At 45.0% G+C, this 18823-nt stretch overlaps 1 protein-coding gene across 7 annotated transcripts in view; it reads right to left on the bottom strand.

The window, feature by feature from the left end:
• The window catches only part of LOC147018191 (splicing regulator ARVCF-like), a 163196-nt gene that overhangs the window by 131259 nt on the left and 13114 nt on the right, over positions 1–18823 (bottom strand). Inside the window, exon 1 of one of the 7 annotated variants that reach the window (XM_085897647.1) lies at positions 17767–17788. The exons of 5 other annotated variants lie outside the window; for them this stretch is intronic. The gene's annotated coding sequence lies outside the window, so the exon portion shown is untranslated. Of the gene's footprint in view, positions 1–7456; positions 7599–17766; positions 17789–18823 lie in introns of those variants that run through there. One more of the 7 variants, XM_085897643.1, reaches the window with a different exon arrangement.

Here is an 18823-nt window from a genome sequence, read left to right as displayed (position 1 = left end):
GAGAAGTGAAAACCCACGGAGCCATAACCAGTCTTGTGAAAAGAGATCACTCAATCTTGGAGACACAGCATATAATGTGGCTCTCAATTAACAGAAGGACCCCAGTGCCAAAATGTGCACATGGTGTCAAATTCAGTGACGTTATCCAACAAGGCAAAGCCAAGCAGCAGAGCTTTTTTCAGCTGACTGACAACAAAACCGTACCGTTAGATAGGCCCATACACTGCACACAATAGCTATAACCATCAGTGCAGTGCAATATAACAATAATAATGTTTATTGGACAACAACGAGCAGCATTGAAACTCAAGAATGTGTGGCGCACCCACACACAAACAGATTATGCAGTATGCAAATAGTACTATTCGGGTCATGGTAGACCACATGCGCTGGGCTCAACTGCCCCAGAATGATGGAGCGGTGAAACTATCCAAAATGGAGTGGTCCAGTGGGTGTGAAGAATTTGAACTGGTGGGCACAAACATTCACGTGCGTGGTTTACAGCCAAAGCAAATGGCTCATTGCCAAGCCAACAGGACCTTCCCGCTAAGATGACAAACATGATGACAACTGCATGCAATTTCATGATGGAATACTGTTGTGGGCCGGGGTTCGGTGGCGATAAACGACCACGAGGGGGAGCAGTAGCGTCGTCTCCACCGAACATCCCGGAATTTAGGTCGTGACTCTCATAACTCCGAAGATCACGGGTCACCTCAGGACCGTGCTCGCCAATTCTCTGACGGCGTGGGGTAGGGTTAATAACAAAATTTCAATATACTTAAGTACCCACATCGTCAAATTACCAGGGAAGTCACACCCTCAACGGACTCTGTCGAACCGGGTTGCTCTAGCAACCTCGGTCCAGTGTAACCGAGCGGAATTACCAAAGTCTGTTGGTCCAAATGAACAATTATGGCACATGGCCTCCCTAATTCCCAAAACGCACCGTGCTAAACCAATGAAAGGAAGTGACAGACAACGAGCTGGTACATTGAAAAATTGGGGGTTTATTTATAATGGGGGAGGGAAGCACAAAGAGCAGAGTTAAAACCGAATATGAGAAATGCAATTAATGTACATGGCACTTAAACAATTGCTACTTATAGACTGGGCCCACGACTGACACACACACACACACACACACACACACACACACACACACACACACACACACACACACACACACACACACACACACACACACACACACACACACACACACACACACACACACACACACACACACACACAACCCCGTCAGGTCTTTATTCGGTCCTCCAGCCGAGGAGGACAGTTCAGCTGGGGGAACAGAGCCTGGGCGGGTACCTTTCTGCCTCGTGCAGTTACACCGGACTCCAACCCACCACGGTGGGATTCGAACCCACAATCCTGGCTGCTCGACCACCACCACCACGAGGAGCCACCAAGAGCAATGGCGACGATGACTGCACTGACACGCCTCTTGAGAACCACTCTACCCTTGACGACGACTCTACTCTTTCCTTTTGACGGAGTGAACACTTGATCTGGCTGGGGCAGAGTCAGCCCTGAGGTGATGAGCCTCCTGATTGGACAGGGCGTCTCGGGGAGTCTTGGAGGCTCGCCCCCCTAAGAGGCTCTGTAGTAGTTTCCGGCACTCTGGCCTCCCATTGGCCAGGGTGCCTTGGCCTTGCTCGCCCTTCGCCCATTGGCTGGAGGAAACGCTCCATGCCCTTCCTCGGAGCGGAGCCTCGATCTAATGCGATGGAGGCTCCGCCCATGCCTTCAGCCAAAAACACGTGGGCAATGGAGTCGGTGGTGCGAAGAAGTGAAGGGGATTGATGTAAAAAAAACTAACTATAAAGAAACTTCACAGCGCACACATGTAATTCCCGTTAGACACAGGGGATGGGGCCCTAACTATAAACACATACTTATCGAAATAACTAAGCTTGGGGACTGCTGTCTGTTTCTGTGCAAATGGCTTCCAGATTTGTAACAATACAACAATCAAGCAATTCATTTTTCTACTTTTAATAACTATTCAAACTGTGAAAATTACAACTGACCTCAATGGGAAAAAACACAAAGCCAAATTTGTTGACCATAAACTACTCCACAGCGTCTACCCATGCAGGACGAAGCGGTGGGTGGGGTGAACCATTTTGGGCGCCTCTACCCATGCAGGACGAAGCGCCTCAATTCCAAAGTTCAATAGAGACCATCTCTGGACAAAGCTAAGTGCCACAATAAAGGGAGGATTTGCTTTTCTTTTATTTCGTTTCCCTCTTGTCTGTATTTAAGTCTGTGTTGAGGTGCCTCAACTTTAGACTTAATTCACTTCACATATGATCACTACATTTTGAATTATACCCTTGTAAATATTTATATTTCCATTTAATCCCCGTTTATATTAAGTTGCCGTGTCCATGTATTTGTCGTCGGGTTCGAGTATAAACCTTGTGCTGTGCATCCATGTGCTTCCGTCGCTCCGCCAATGCCACCATTGCTACTCCCGCGCCTGCGATGATCTCTGAGGATCACATGTCTGCCTCCTAAGGAAAACCGCTCGGCAATCCAAGCCTGGTCAGTGTTAACCGCCTGTCCCCCACCACAATTGGGCGTGCCGGATTAAACTAACCAGCCAAGACCTGCGACATTATATATACATTTGTTATGGTTTTGGGGGTAGATGGAATGATTTAATAAGGAAGTTTAGCATTGTGTAGGGTTGCTTGGTCCGTGGACGAGTAGAAGCATCTCGATGGAACCAAGTTGGGGAATCTGTGAGCTTAAGTGTTACGTGTCACCACACGAGGGGTGGTGTGGTGCAGTGTTAAATAGCGTCAGGAGTAAAAATAAGTCCCCCAATGCACGATTGCCCTCTGGTTTTCCCTATGTTTTTTATATTGCGAGCAGGCAGTAAAGCTGGGAAATGCGTCCCTGAAACGACAACAAACAGGAGAAGCTTTGTCTTCCTGGGTTTGGGGGGCGAGCAGGCCACGTCCCAGAGGCGGAGGATTTAGAGGCAGAGGGGAGTGATCGAAGGCACAGCAGAGGCTGACACATTGTACGGGGGATTGTGGAAGGCTCCCGTCTGGTTTGGCAGAAAACACACGAGGTCGGTGTGAGGACCGCACGAGGCAGGTGGCACCTTTGAAAAGAGGAAGGCTGGGACATTTGGAGTCTTCGTGTGGAAAGCTGCTAGAAAAGCACCATTTTGCACGTGTGTGCCCTGCTACAAGTGAAGCGCCATTTTGCCTGCGTGTGCACATGTTGGTGGAAGCGCCTCCATTCCAGGTTTGACTGGGATCAGCTCTGGCCCAAGCTGGGTACCAGTGTCCTCAAAAGGGGGGTGGGGGATGTTCTTTCATTTTGGTCACCCCTTTGTCTGTATTTGTGTTTGAGTGTGAGGCCTCGACCGTCGGAGTTATTTATTTATTATTGGTATTATTTCCTTTCACATTATTGTCTTTGTGAATATTTTTATACGTACATTAAATGTGGTTATTTTGAAGAAACTATTCATGTAATTTTCTTGAGTTCGTGAATTAAATCCCCTGTGTATCTGTTCCATTCTCCATAATCCTCCTTCCGTCCGCCATTCCCAGGACTCCGCCGTCCGCCATACCCTTCGAGCACGTGTTGAAATCACCGATGAACGCGTCCACCTCCTCTTAATAAGGAACCGCTCGGCCGTCAAGGGAGGTTGGCAGTGTTAACCGCCCGGCACCACAAATTGGGTTGGGGGGTTAACTTGGGCCAGCCACTCCCATGACAAATATATTGTTGTGGATTCTCACCACTCCGGCGTGCGAGCGACCGCTTTTAGCTAATTGCGGCCGCGCGCCCACCGACTGTGGCAATCCATTCGCAGCTTTCGGATCAACGCCAAAATCCAACTACAGGTGTGTTTTTAACCACACCATAAATCAGCCAACTCTTCTGTCCACGCGCGACAGGGTTGATCGCCAAATTGTTGATTTACCTAATTATTCGCGCAGACAGAAATGCCGGGGATTTAGACCTCAACGGAACCCGTACGGACACTATGCCGCTTTAAGCAGCTCGCTCAGTTTGCGATTGCCAAGCGGTTTATTATCGCCAAGCCCCGTCGGACTCGATTATCTTATCGGCTATTAAAAACCAGCTATTATTCCGAACGCAACGAGCAGGTGAATATTCAAACAATGACATTTATTTATACATGCACATATGCAAGCAATGGGGGTAAGGGACTAGACATGAGCAAGAAAACCTACAGCCATTGTCTATCTATTACGTAATGTACAGGCACTTACCAGTTCTACTTATAGGACAAGGCACCACAGACTTCCATGCAAAAAAAAAACCCAGAAAAGAACAGGGAGAACAGGGCCCGTAGGCCTTTAATGTTCCGCGGAGCTGTGAAGACCGAAGGAGCTCCGCGAGACCGTGCAGGTTACCTGCCACCCTCGTGGTGACTCGCTGGGCCTTGGTTCGGCGACCCTCGGTGTGTCTCGTCGTCAACACGGCAGCTGGTGTATTGGCAGCTCGGTTGGTCCAGGCCTTGCCATGCGGCCTGTCAACGACGCCTCAGAGGAGCGAACGGGCCTTGCTCTTTTAGAGTTGATGCTCTCTTAAGAGCCCGCTCACTCCTCGGCGTCGCTCGGACCGTTATGTTGCTGGCTGGCGACTTCTCTCTGGCTTCCTCCACCGACCCACAATTCTGCATGGCATTGCAGGCTTGGCTGGACTCCAGGCTCCCAACTCCGAACTGCAGACTCCAGACTCCACTCCGACCTCAACCCCAACTTCCACTCAACTCCTGAACTCCCCTCAACTCAACTCCGTACCCAACTGGTTTCTCGGCGTTTCAGCCCGCCCTTTTATCGGGTTCGGGGGGGGGGGTGGTGTTTGGTCTTTCACCTCTGACCCTTCACCCCCCGCTGGCTCCGCCCCTTTTGTCATTCTGATCCGATCTTGCCAAACGCGAACAACGCGGACGTGGTAGAAATCACCGGCTTTCGCTCCAACGAGGGAGTCCTCGCGTTTGTCGGCGGAGATGCCGTTCGTCTGTGGATGCCGTTGCTGGCGAAAAGATGGCGGCATTTGTGGAGATGAAGGTGAGGAGGCATTGCTCATTTGTTGATGTTGTTTGTTGGGGAAAAGATGGCAGTGTTTGTGGAGATGATGGCGAGGAGATGTTGGCGGTTGTGGCGAAGGTGGTGAGGAGACGTTGGCAGTTGTGGCAAAGGTGATGAGATGTTGGCGGTTGTGGTGAAGGTGGTGAGGAGATGTTGTTTAAAATAACGATAGCAAAGAATAACACCACCTCAAAGGTTCACAGCCCGGCTCACGAATAATTCCCGTTAGACATCGGTGGGGAAATCTAATCTGGACATACACTTATCGACATAACTGATCTTCGGGGAACCTGAATGGTGTTCTGTGAATTTCCACAACCGTAACACAATGTATCCACAGTTCACTGGTGCCCCATATCTTATTTGATTGGGCAAGTTACACCTCATTTAACCTGATAGCTCTCAACATCCCCCAGGGCGGCAGCGAGTTTGTTCCCAGGATAACACAGAAGCCTGTGGAAAAATAATAAAAGTGTGAGGTGGGGTGAGGGAAATACACCAAGACGTGTGGAACATGTGGCCGGCAACTCTATTTTCATAACATTAGGCCCTGTATGCCCATTCACAAAAACACATAAGCAGATGCATGTTCAGAGTTATGTATAATAATTAATCACAAATACACAACCTCTCCCAAACACATTTCAGTATAATTATGTATACCATCTTAATCTACGTAAACTTGGCCAAATTAGCTGTGTGCGATAAAGCAAAGAAAATGCATGTCGAGGTATGCAAGTGAAACTAGAATGGGCACTCAGTAGAGCGCATACCTTCGCCAACGCTACATTTCCCCCCCCCTCCCCCAGAAACCGTTGATTGTGAGGGTATTTCATCCCATACCACATCTGCCATTTCATATGTGTTATGATGGCTTAAAAACATTAAATTTCCTGCTGTTTGACACTGATTCACATACATTGTACAATTTCTGTATGAACTCCCTGACCTTTTTGGGTGTCGGTGTCAAGTCAATCTGATGACAACTTATAACACATTATAAGAAATCAAATATTACACATCACAGGAAAGGGAATTGAATTCTAAACATTTTGAATCTACTTACATGCAAATTGTATAAGAATTGACCGCGTTATGATAATAAAGGTCGTTGACCCCCCTGACCTTTGACCCAAACCACTAACAAAGGTAATGACGTCATTGTGTCATATCGGGCATTGAATTCACATAATTCACACATGAATGGGCATTGAATTCACAACATTTTGGCATTGGTTGCATGCAAATTGGATAAAAATTGACCGCGTTATGATAATAAAGGCCGTTGACCCCCTGACCTTTGACCCAAACTGCTAACAAAGGTAATGACGTCATTGTGTCATATCGTATATCACAAGATTGGGCATTGAATTCACAACATTTTGGCATTGGTTGCATGCAAATTGGATAAAAATCGACCGCACTATGGCAAAATGACGATTTTGACCTTTTCATGACCTTGACCTTGACCTTTGTACTCTTAATTTTGTAATTTGTATTAGAGTGTGGGGAACAGAACAGTCAACATTTTGGTGTTGGTTTCATGCAAATCGGATAAGAATTGACCGTGTTATGACTAAAACCGCACATTTTGCAATGCCATGACCCCCCCTGACCTTTGACTCCCAACCGCTAATAAGGGTTATTACGTCATTGTGTCATGTCACATATCACAAGATGGGGCATTGAATTCTTAACATTTTGGCATTAGTTGCATGCAAATTGGATACAAATTGACCGCACTATGGTAAAAAGACGATTTTGACCTTTTCATGACCTTGACCTTTGACCCGATCGCTCCCAAAATCTAATCAAATGGTCCTCGGATAATAACCAATCATCCCACCAAATTTGCTGCGATTCATTCAATACTTTTGGAGTTATGCGAATAACAAACGAACAAACAAACACACATATTAACAAATAAATAAATAAATAAATACACAACGATCAAAACATAACCTTCGCAACAAAGTTTGCGAAGGTAATAATCTCCTGTTGAATCGAGGGAGGAAGGGGGTGGGGGAGAGCAATAACAAGCACAAACAAATAACACAACAGCACAAAGCATTTTCATTGCTAACAAAAGAATATTTAACCTAAGGACTAAATAAGAAGAGATGAGAGGCAGATCTGATGGATATAATCATATAACAACACAAAAACAAGAGGGAGGAAAAAAAAAAAATCAAAACAGGCAGGTTAAGAAAAAGGAAAGGGAAAGAAATGGGCAATTGAAGACTACAGATAAGATGAAAAGACCAGGTATATACGGAAGAAAGAAAAAGGGGAAAAAGTAAAATAATGCCACAGGAAGGGCAGTGGGGTACGCAGAACAGGTGGCTAACCATCGTTATGCTTTGTTCCAATCGTTCCACTCCAATCTCTGAAGGCGACGCAGAACACCACGAGACAAAACTGCCACACCCAAGACGTGGTTACTTCAGATAGGTGGAACCTGAACCCACCTGAGCCTTGTCCCACCCCATTTGTATGTTTTTGAACTTTAAATCCCTCCCACCTACAAACTGTGCTTTACCTTCAACTTCAACTACATTGTCCTCTTTCTTTCATTTTTACTGCACGATTTCCAAGCTGACTTCTCCACAGTATGCCCTCCTCGGCCTCACCACCTAGTACCTGCCCACCCCCAACGTGGACCTTATTTCTTCACCCATGTTTAACAACATTCACTCTCTGCCTCAACAGCCAAAGAACCTTATGTACACTCCACATCTCTGACCCACTTCCTCCCCTACTTCTGACCCATCCCAATCCCCTCAACCCACATGTTGAACCCTATGCCTATTTGCCCAATGAAAAAAAAAATGATGGATAACAGTTGATTCAAACTTTGACCCAAGTTCAGGTGCAGGAACAGAAAACAAATCAACGATAAATAATATAAATAGAGACAAACAAACGTTTTACTACATTTAAAACACGACTGTAAAAAGACTCGGTGACAAATGCTAGACGTGAGAGAAGGAAAAGGTAAGACAACTAGCACACAAAATATTAAAATAACACCACTTTTAAAGTCAATAAATCGTGATGTACCAATTTCAAATCAGACAACAAACTGTCAGCAAGCAAGCAGCCATATTGCGCAGGAAACATCCCGACATACCATTCTTGGCAAGTGCGTGCACCAGGAATGCCAAAGCTTAGAATTCCAGGCTTTCAGCACACATGCCAGAGTTTTGTCCCACAACACTTAAGAAGCAGCAGAAGCCAAGGGACAACAAAATGGCACAGAAGTTAAGGCAATGGGGATAAGATCGCATCAGAACAAACCTGGTTAGTCACCCTGTAACAAGGAAGATTTGCTCCCTTCGTGTCCAAGTGCAATCCCTTACACACTCTCCCATGCAGTGAACAGGTATTGATTGTATTGTGATGATAAAAGGTTGCATAGCTCTAACCATGACCACAGTGTGAAAGGAGGTACACTTTCAAAGTGAAAGGGCGAAGAACTCCATTTTTATTCATGTGTTTAAAATCTTGTCCAACCGGTTTGCTCTCAGAAAAGCCTCAGGAGGGGCTTGGAAAACGAATCCAACCACAGCTTAAGTGTGGATGAGGCTTTGTGGTGAAAAATAAATAAATAAAATAAAATAAAATAAACCATTTGGAGAACATAAACTCTCCCAAATGATAAATTCACTTTAGGTTACAGTAGTGGCCGATTGGCAAGGTCACTTGTCTACCATTCCATAAACACAGCGACCAATCAAACTGAAGGGACCAGTATTAAGAACTCAAATTCTAACCTTCAGCAAGTCGAGCAAATCTCAGTGAGAACTGCCATGTAAATATTACAGGATCGGCAAGAACCCAGCTGTCTCTTCAATTACCTTAACAGAGTGCAGATTTATTCATTGTCGTCAACCGCGATTCTCTACCCTTGTGACGGGTCATTCCAAATGACCACGGGTCCTACCCACTTGTATTCGAAAATCCAAGACTTCATGAATAACTATTTAAAAGAAGCAGCAATCCACAATAAGCAACACAAAAAAAAAGGAGCATCTAGCTCCAAACAACAGCATGTATAAACATAGTTTAAAATTACAGAGCATGGGTAAGTGAGCAGGAGCAGAGCTACTGCAGACAATGAGCCAATGCCTGCAGGCAATGTGTGCGAGTGCAAAGCACAGGGGAATGTGTGCAGCTATCTTGTCCAACAATCGAGGACAATGATAAACAGGAAAGCCAAGCAGAGAACAGCACGCACGCATAGCTACATTGTTCAACAGCCTCATTGGCCTCACCACCCCACGTCCCCGACGTCTTCAACCAGGTCTCCCCTCCCCACCCAATGTCAAATTACATCACAAATCGTCCTTCTAAAGACCAACCGATTACACCCCACCTTCAAAAAAAAATAATAATAATAATAAACTTTACAAAAAGGTGTTGCTCAAATCTACTTTAAATAAAACAAACTCTTGCAAGTAATACTCATTCCATTATTGGAAGAAAAAAAATCCTCACTGTTCGAAATAGTTTTCATTAGCAGTATAATGCAATAAGCTTTATGACAAATGAAATGTGTAAATCACAGGTAACATGTCTTTGAAATACCTCCAAGATCATGGGGAAGAAAAAAAAATTCAATTGGGAGGAGCACGACAAGCACGACTGAAGGCAAGTAAGGACAACTCCTCATTCGGCAGTAATGGATTTATATAAATCTGTAAACGCGAGTTCACACGGACAGATAACTTTTTTGTACACAAAGTCGAGGCTCGTGGAGTGCTACAACACAGAATGGACCATGATGTAACACAACAAAAAGAAAAAAAGTGGAAATTCAGGTGGGGGAGGAGGAAACACACCAATAGCAGGTTAAAGGGACAATTCGAGGGAGACCTGGAGAAAGGAAGGACACAGGGAGGCACGAGAGCAAGGGGGACATCTTGGGTGAAAAAGATGTAACCATGTGCAAACTATCAGGAAGGGAAATGGACCAAAAAAAAAAAATGAAGAAAAGGGTGAGGGAGTGAGCAGGGGAAGTTGGGAGAGGGGGGGACAATATAATCTGGAGACACAGTGAGGTGTGGGCTTGAGGAGGGTTAATGAGGGTAGAAAAGGTCATGGGTATGGATGGAGGAGGACCTCAGATAGGAGGGAACAGCTGTCTTGAAGACCTGGAGAAAGAACTGGATTAAAGAGACTGGAAGTTTGTTCCACGTGTGGGGAAAGAGGAACAAATGAGAGGAGGTGAGCAGCGATTATGGATTTTGGGAGTTTCACCAGAAGGGAGTTGATGGTGGATCAAGTCTGTCCTGCAGAAAGCCAGGGTGGAAGAGACAATGCATGGAAAGAGCAGAAGGTGTAAGACCAGAAAAGAGATAGTAAAAGACAGAGACCACCTGTCAGGTCAGGTCAGGTATGGGAGCATGCGCCGGAGCAGCACGTCGCTACATCCACTTTCCGCCGGTACTCCAGGGGCCTCAGCGTGGAGCAGCGCGTCGCTGCATCCACTTCCCACCGGTACTCCAGGTGCATCTGTCTAGCCATCCCCCCTATCCTTGAGATGCTGATCAACCTACTGAAATCACGGGGCACATGGCCAGCCCATTGGCCTGCTCCACTCATGAGGCTCCTCACTGAATCTAGTGAGCAGGATCAGCATTAAGAAAATGAGCCACATGTCCAGACCATACAGCCGCAGCTGACACTCACAGACTATACAGGTAACAAATCTCATCTGAGTCTCTCTCAGCAATCTTCGTTAGACACAAAGTCCGACCAGTGATCACCAAAGATTCTCCGAAGAGACCTGGTACCAAAGGCATCAAGTCTCCCTCTCAGATCCCTGGTCAGAGTCCAAGTCGTACATCCGTAGAGCAAGACTGAAAGCACGAAGGACCTGAAGACTCAGACTTTCGTCCTCCTACATAGGTACCGACAGCGCCACACCCCAGAATCCAGTGAATCCATGACTCCCCAGGCCCTACCCAGGCATCTATTGACTTCTGGCTCACAGCCAGCAGAGACATGAATATCACTGCCAAGGTAAGTGATCTCTCCTTGACCTCAACATCCTCACCACAAACAGGTACAGACAAGATAGCAGCATCCAAGATGTCACTGAAAGCCTGGATCTTAGCTTTGACCCAGGAAACCCATAATCCCAGATGCTCCAACTCCTCATTCAGCACGATGAGGGCCACCAAAGGGATATCGTCTCCGCAAAGATGACTGCATCGTCTGTGAAATCAAGGTCAGAGATCTCGACATTCCCAAACGATGAACCGCAGTTTGATCTCTCCGACATCCTCCCAAGAATTCAGTCCATAAAAGTGCTGAAAAGTGTGGGGGCCAGTACACACCACTGACGATCTCCAGTAACAACTGGAAATAAGTCAGAGATAGTATCACCACATCTCAGTACCAGAGTAAAGTTCAGACATCACATTGATCATTTTTGGTGACAACCCACGAACACCAATAATCCTCCAGGGAGCATCCAAGTCTGCCCTGCAGAAAGCTGGGGATGGGGTGGTGGGGTGTGTGGGGTGTGTGGGGTGTGTGGGGGGAGATTATGCATAGGAAGAGCAGAGGGTGTAAGACCAGAAAGGAGGCAGTAATAGACAGACAGAGACCACTTGTCTGCGATCGGAAAGTGAAAGATCTTTCAAGAGAAAGAGAAAGAGAAAGAGAAAGAGAAAGAGAAAGAGAAAGAGAAAGAGAAAGAGAAAGAGAAAGAGAAAGAGAAAGAGAAAGAGAAAGAGAAAGAGAAAGAGAAAGAGAAAGAGAAAGAGAAAGAGAAAGAAAAAGAAAGAGAAAGATTTGTCCGGATTAAAAGACATTCCTCGTGTTTACCCAGCTCGTGATACTATCAAAGTCTGCTGCAGAGAGGGGCACAGCTGCTGAATTCGTATCTGAAGGATGAAGGTTGCTATAGCAGAGGGCAAAGTCATTATCAAAGAAATTGAGAATTTTCCAGAGTCAGAAAGCTCATGATGCAGATTAGGAATTGGATGGGGTAAGACACTGCATTTGAGCACTCCAGTCTTATCAGGGAAAGGAGATGAGAGTATCCCGTTGTGAGCCCCGTGTTGGTTACAAGAGTAGAAGAAGTCGGTGAGCCATGTGTGGAGTTGGCTTTGGATGGCAGAAGCAGAAAGTTTGGAGAGCAAGACAGGGTGCCAGACTGTATTGAATGCTCGAGATATGTCCAGAAACTGAAAAAGTGTTGGCAGAAAATGTCCAGAAAAGAAAAATGTCCAGAAAAGTGTTGGCAGCGGAACAAGGGATGCACACACATTTTGGACATTTTATTGGACTCATGACGACTTCTGCCTTGGTAAGCCGAGACCAGATTTATTTTCCCCATTGAATGATCTGCTGGGTACTCTTGTCTAGTGTTTAATCGTAAAGTAAGGCGTAGTGATAAACATCTGCTCTTTGTCCGTTTTTCTATCAATGCCCATTTAATTATATTTGATCGATTTGAATTTACCTATTTTCATCACAAAGAAATAAAAAGTTCTTTAGTTTATTTCTTTTTTTCTTATTAATAAATTCCTTATTGACGTTTCAACCTGTCCGTACTTGTCCTTTCCTTCCATTGATACAGCATTCTCCAAACCTAGATAGACTGGGAGGTCATTCCCAAACCAATTAACCTGTTATAGTTGACACGCACCAGCAGAAAACGCTCGGCCACCCTCATTAAGATCTAATCAAGATAAGATTGATGCATTGCCGAGGGCACGCTCCACGTTCAGAAAGCCACGTGACCTCTAGTTAAACGGCATATTAGAGGGTGGACACTGGAACTCGTGGTTAACTGATTGGCGTTCGTGGTTGTAAAGCAACTCACCGCACCACGAAGTTAATCGTGAGCGGTAGCCGCAGGTCCAGCTCTTCCGAGGAGGAACGGGGATTAGCCCCCTCATAATACACCCGGTACCCGTGGCTGTAACATACATACATACATATACATATATATATATATATATTAGTATTTGTCTCCATCTCTCAATGGGAAAGAACCACTTTTTGAATTTAAAAAGTCTCATCCATATCATTACAAAATCGAATCAATTAGTCTTTGTCACACACCCAGCCTGTCCACCAAGTTTCATCTGACTCCGTCCATAACTTTTTGAGATATCCTGCTCATAGACAGATGTTTGAAACAGAGAAATAGACAGGGGTGAAAACATAACCTCCGTCCACCTTCGGTGACGGAAGTGGTAACACACACATTGGACACAAAATGACATAATAAATATTAAATTGGTGCAACTCTCTATATGCGGCTGTGATCCAGGGTAGAGTGAACTGGTCTGAATCCAAACTGACGATACGAGATGAAGCCTTTCGAGAAAAGGAAGGATTTGATATCACCTTGCGATGATGGATTCTCTTAACTTGCTCATTGGGAGTAAGCTCAAATGTATATAGTTCAAGGGATTGGTTTTTGTACCATGTTCATGTCATGCTCTTGTCAAGGTGCCATGATGCCAAGTTAGAATGAGATTCAAAAATTAATTTATCATTTTTTGGTGTTCCCTGTCCTGCATGGAACATTTGTTATCTCCGCCACTGAAGGTGAAGGTGGTTATGTTTTCACCCCTTTCTGTCCCTTTGTCTGTTTGTTAATTGCCGGAATCCTTCGGATTTCGGCAATTATGTTGGTCGGTTGTGTGTGTGTCATTCTGTGTGTGTGTTTACTCTGGAGCAGCCACACCGTTTCAGCGATCATGACCAAACTGGGTACAGACGTCGGCCATGGTCCAACTTAGACACTTGTCGTTTTTGCTGAATCTAGGTCAAAGGTCAAGGTCAAGGTCACCGAAAACCGAAATTCTTATTTTCGCAATAACGTCCGCTAAAATGGTCGTATCGACTTCAAACCAAATCCAAAATGTGCATCTTCCAATTCTGCATCCAACCATATGTCTCATTGGTGTGTCACACCAACACCCTTCTTAGCGGTTGGGGGTCGACTGTCGGGGGGGGGGGGGGAGGTCGGGTCAAAACTTTCAAATTGCGATAAAAACACCATTTCAAGTCCGACTGACTTACAAGTTATGATCATGACCAAACCAAGTGCTATAACTCATTAAACAGTAGCAATATCGACTTATAATAACCAAATTGATTTCCAGGTTTTTGTTTTTTTTAAGAGATCATGGAAATATGACAGTTATTCCGGCAATTCCTTGCTCAACGAGCAATTTCATTTGTTTGTTTGTGTGCAGGATATCTCAAAAAGTTGTGGACGGATTCGGATGAAATCTTGCGGACAGGTTGTGAGTGTGGCAAGGATGAATTGATTAGATTTTGGCGAAGATCCGAATCTGAACCTGGATATGAGAATTATTTAACTTTCAAAGTGATTCTTCACCATTGAGAGACAGGGCCAAAAACGACATATAGCATGATATTTCAAAAATGATTTGGGCCAGATATGTTCTCATGGATCAGGCATTGCGTGACGGAGGTACGCGCTTTACGAGTCTTATGTACCATGGGAGGAAATCACAGATACATTCTTGTTTTAGTACGTAATAAAAATATATATATATATAAATATTCAACAATAAAAGTGGACAGTCAGTGACAAATTACACGAGTACGTCCACATGACATTTCATTTCATGCGTTTCAGCCAAATCAAAACGAGCGAGCCAGAAAAGAAAGCAATGAACAAATAAACCTTTGTACGAACACAAGTTTCTGAGATAGCATTTATCAGTGTGCCCCTCCAGTGATCTGTGACATTTCAGTATGTTGCTGTTTATGATGTTCAAATTGCATAACCATGTCTCTGGGCGAAATACATAAATGAAAGTGAAGTAGTACGCAAATAACCTGATAAAAAACAAAGATATTTCGGCTTTCCATGCCATGGTGAGGGGTTAACAGTACGAGTAAATATTTTAGGACAAGCCCTGTCCCACAAGTTTGTGCAACATTCCAGCATCACAGGATACGCTTCTTGAAATTTAGAAAACTTAACCAGCAAGGTAAATCATGGGTCTCACCTGTGGTGTTCGGGGCAGCAGTTAACACTCGCTCATTTACTGCAATCGTTTATGCGTATTTACATTGCATCACTCAGTTATCATTGGTGGACTCTGACGTTTAACTGCCAACACATTGCTAAGCTACAGTTTCGAGCTGAGTTGGCTTTCAACTACTTGTGACAACAGATCATGTCATTCAAAATGTCATAAATACATTGAGTGAAGGAACAAGACCTCAAGGCTGCAAATAATTCGACTTGGCAGACACAGCAATTGTTTTATGAACAAGTAACCTTTTGCCATCACCAGCACCTGCATGAGCTCACTTTGTGCAAGCAGCTAATGCCATGTTGGAGGAATCTGCTGCAGAGCATTTAACGCCATTTTCAGACGAGAAAATTAAAATGATAAATTACAAACCTAATTTACCAAAACGATGCAGGAATCATTCGTTTGAGTCATGGTATTTCTTTGGGTCGTGCCATTTGTTACGTTTCTCCTCGATATGTCGCACATTCTGCTGCCTGACCAGCAGTCTTTCTCGGATGAAACAAAGCGGGGACTTGCAGAGAAATGGTTGGATGGGGAAAATGGGGGACAGCTCTTGGCCACCGGGGGGGGGGGAGGAGACAGGGCACTACCATTGCGCGGGTGAGTTTCCTTCTAATTATTATTTAACGGCCACAATTCTTCACACGTTCATGTGGGGTTGGCCAAAAGAAGCTTGGCCCAAGTCCTCTACAAACCTCCTGGCCAGGCCTGACGATCCACTATGATTGGGGCACAGGAATTTGGAATTTGGCCACGGTACTGTCCATAGCTCGTTTACTCTTCACCAAGGACACCATGGGATCTTTAACATCCACCAAATAACACCAGCAGATGGGACAGTCGTTTAACGTCCATCCGAAGGATGGCACACATATTGATGAATCGCACTGAAACACCACAATGACAATTCATAGCCGGGCAGAGATTCATATCCAGGCGAGAGAGAGAGAGAGCTTTGAGGCGAGTGTGCATATGTCTCGGCCATCACAGAGTGTACTCGAGCACACGAAAAGCATTCCTGGCTCCTGAAATACCACACTATCCATCTCGCCAATTCTGTACGGCTGGTGACGTGGTCTGACAAGAATGACACTCGAGTTCCTGCTAATTTCAAATCAATTCCCAGATGCAAAGACAGTCCATTCAACACCCACATGTTCCTTTGGCTCCATATGCAACATTGTTCTCGTCCCATCTATTTTGCTGATCTCCGACAAAATAACCAACACGAACATCCCACCACTATAATTCGGTTGGCATTCAAAGGAAGCACTTCAAATCCCAGTTTGGCCGAGTTATGAGTTGTAGAAATCTCCTGGTGACACTCATCCACACTGCAGGAGCCAAAAGCATCGTTTCATCATGGCTATTGGCAATTCTGTTGGACAAAAGTGGCATCCATTTTCCATGCAGGAACGTGTCCCGACGTGCACATTTTATTGGAAATTGTATACCGCAACAGATCTATGACTCATACCAGCTAATGAAGGCACACATCTAACCATTCCATCCAAAGCAAAACGTGGTAAAGTTGTTCATGACAGGTTCCCAATATCTGGAACTTAATCATGGCCCACCAGGAGGCAGCAACTGCACTTTTAGCATAAAATATGTTTCAAGATATATTGATGGGCTGATTGTGATAAATAGCTTACATTAATCCAAACAATTTAGCAAATAGGAAAAATAAAATTAATGTACTCTTAACCTCTTCTTTGCTCTATAACATGCACATGTACACGCCGCCGTACCATTCCAAGGGATGCTTGCTCGTTCAGGCGCAAACATGTGCGTGTCCAAAACTAACCGTAACAACCACAAATAATGATGTCAACGTATAGCTGGTGATATTGAAAACATACCAAACGAAAAATACATTTATCAGTATGTAGAAAATATTCCCGAAAAATGCAAGGATTTTCTCGAATACTGTAATCTATATGGTGGTGAAGGAGGTCCTGATGTACAGGAGGAAGAGAAGGAGGAATAATTGCAAACAGGGTGTTCATAGTTGCTGTTGACGGAAGGATGCTCATTAAAAAGTTGCGTGACACTCACCGAGAACGCGCACGTTTGGTGTGAAACACACACAAATAGCAGGAATCTTATAAGTAGAGAAAAGGCTAGTTAACCCAACTGGAATCGATAACACTTGGCACCAGATCCCATTAACAGTTCCTCGTCCTTTCATTGCTGTGGGCTCATGCAGAAATAACGCGTCTGTCATAAATGCAAAACATGTATTGCCAAGGAACGTCAGCAGCACCTTGCATCATGCCGTTTCAGCATTCATAAATACAATGACACCACACGGGTAAACTACTCACTGCAAGAGGGAAAATAATTTTTAGCTTTGGCTACTGTACCAAAAGTGGTTTCAAAAGATTTGCTCAATGTACTTTGACCATACAAACAATGATGCTATGCTGTATCACAATACTTTCGGGATAATCGCTCTGCGAGTCGATCACGATACGTTGGGAAGAGAATAAAGCATACGTCTGAGTACATCAGACAGCAGAGAAGACCCCAAAGCCGATCATACATTAACATTTCCACAAACAATGCACGAGAGTTTTTGTTCATGTGTTGCTCGACATGAGCGAATATACAACCTTCCTATGGATGGTGGTCAGACCTTCACAAAGCCTGGTGTTGGCTTAGTGGTTAGGGTGGCAGCTTGGGATCCGAGGGTCCTGAGTTCAAGCCCCATTGGCTGCTGAATTAATATACACCAAGAGGTTGACTCAGCCTGTCATCCTTCCGAGGTCAGCAAAATGAGCACCAATGTACTGGGAAGGGGGACACTGCATCAATGGCATGGCCGCGTCCCAACCAATGATGCAACCTGGAGAGAGAGAGAGAGAGAGAGAGAGAGAGAGAGAGAGAGAGAGAGAGAGAGAGAGAGAGAGAGAGAGAGAGAGAGAGAGAGAGAGAGAGAGAGAGAGAGAGAGAGAGAGAGAGAGAGAGAGAGAGAGAGAGAGAGAGAGAGAGAGAGAGAGAGAGAGAGAGAGAGAGAGAGAGAGAGAGAGAGAGAGAGAGAGAGAGAGAGAGAGAGAGAGAGAGAGAGAGAGGAGAGAGAGAGGGAGAGATAGAGAGAGGAGAGAGAGAGAGAGAGATAGAGAGATTCACAAAATTCCCTATCTGTATTTTGATGCAATCTGGCAATCAGACAGACGATGAGTCTTATAAGGACCCCTGAACTCACCTGAAGAAAAACAACTTCAGACGTCAGCTCAAGCCAAAGGCAGTGAGCCGAGTGTCCCACCCACATTGGGTCGATACGATAAGAGAGAAATTGTTAGGCTCCATCATCAGATCCTCACCCTTGCCAAAGGAATGGTTCAGTGATTTTTACGAGCCTCAACATTGTACACAAAAATAAAATAAAAATTACCCTGATCTTTTCTACCCCCGTTAATCCACCCCAAACCCACCTCCTTCAAATTCCCTGCACTACCATCTTGTTTACCCTGTGAACCCATCCCCATCCCTCCCCCTTCCACGGATCTAACATCTCTGTTCCCCACTGCTTTGTGCTTCCCTCTCCCACCCATCTCATCTCCTGCTTCCCTTGTTATAATGTCCTGTGTGTTCGTTCTTATACGAGCCTCGCGACAATGTATGCAAAAACAAAATATAATCTCATTGAACAGACTTACCCATACACAC

The sequence above is a fragment of the Eptatretus burgeri genome, chromosome 10 (genome assembly GCF_056783735.1).
Source record: "Eptatretus burgeri isolate ZD-2024b chromosome 10, Ebu_testis_v1, whole genome shotgun sequence".
NCBI lineage: Eukaryota > Metazoa > Chordata > Myxini > Myxiniformes > Myxinidae > Eptatretus > Eptatretus burgeri.
Note: the sequence above shows the minus strand (reverse complement) of the source record. Positions and strands in the feature narration are given on the sequence as shown.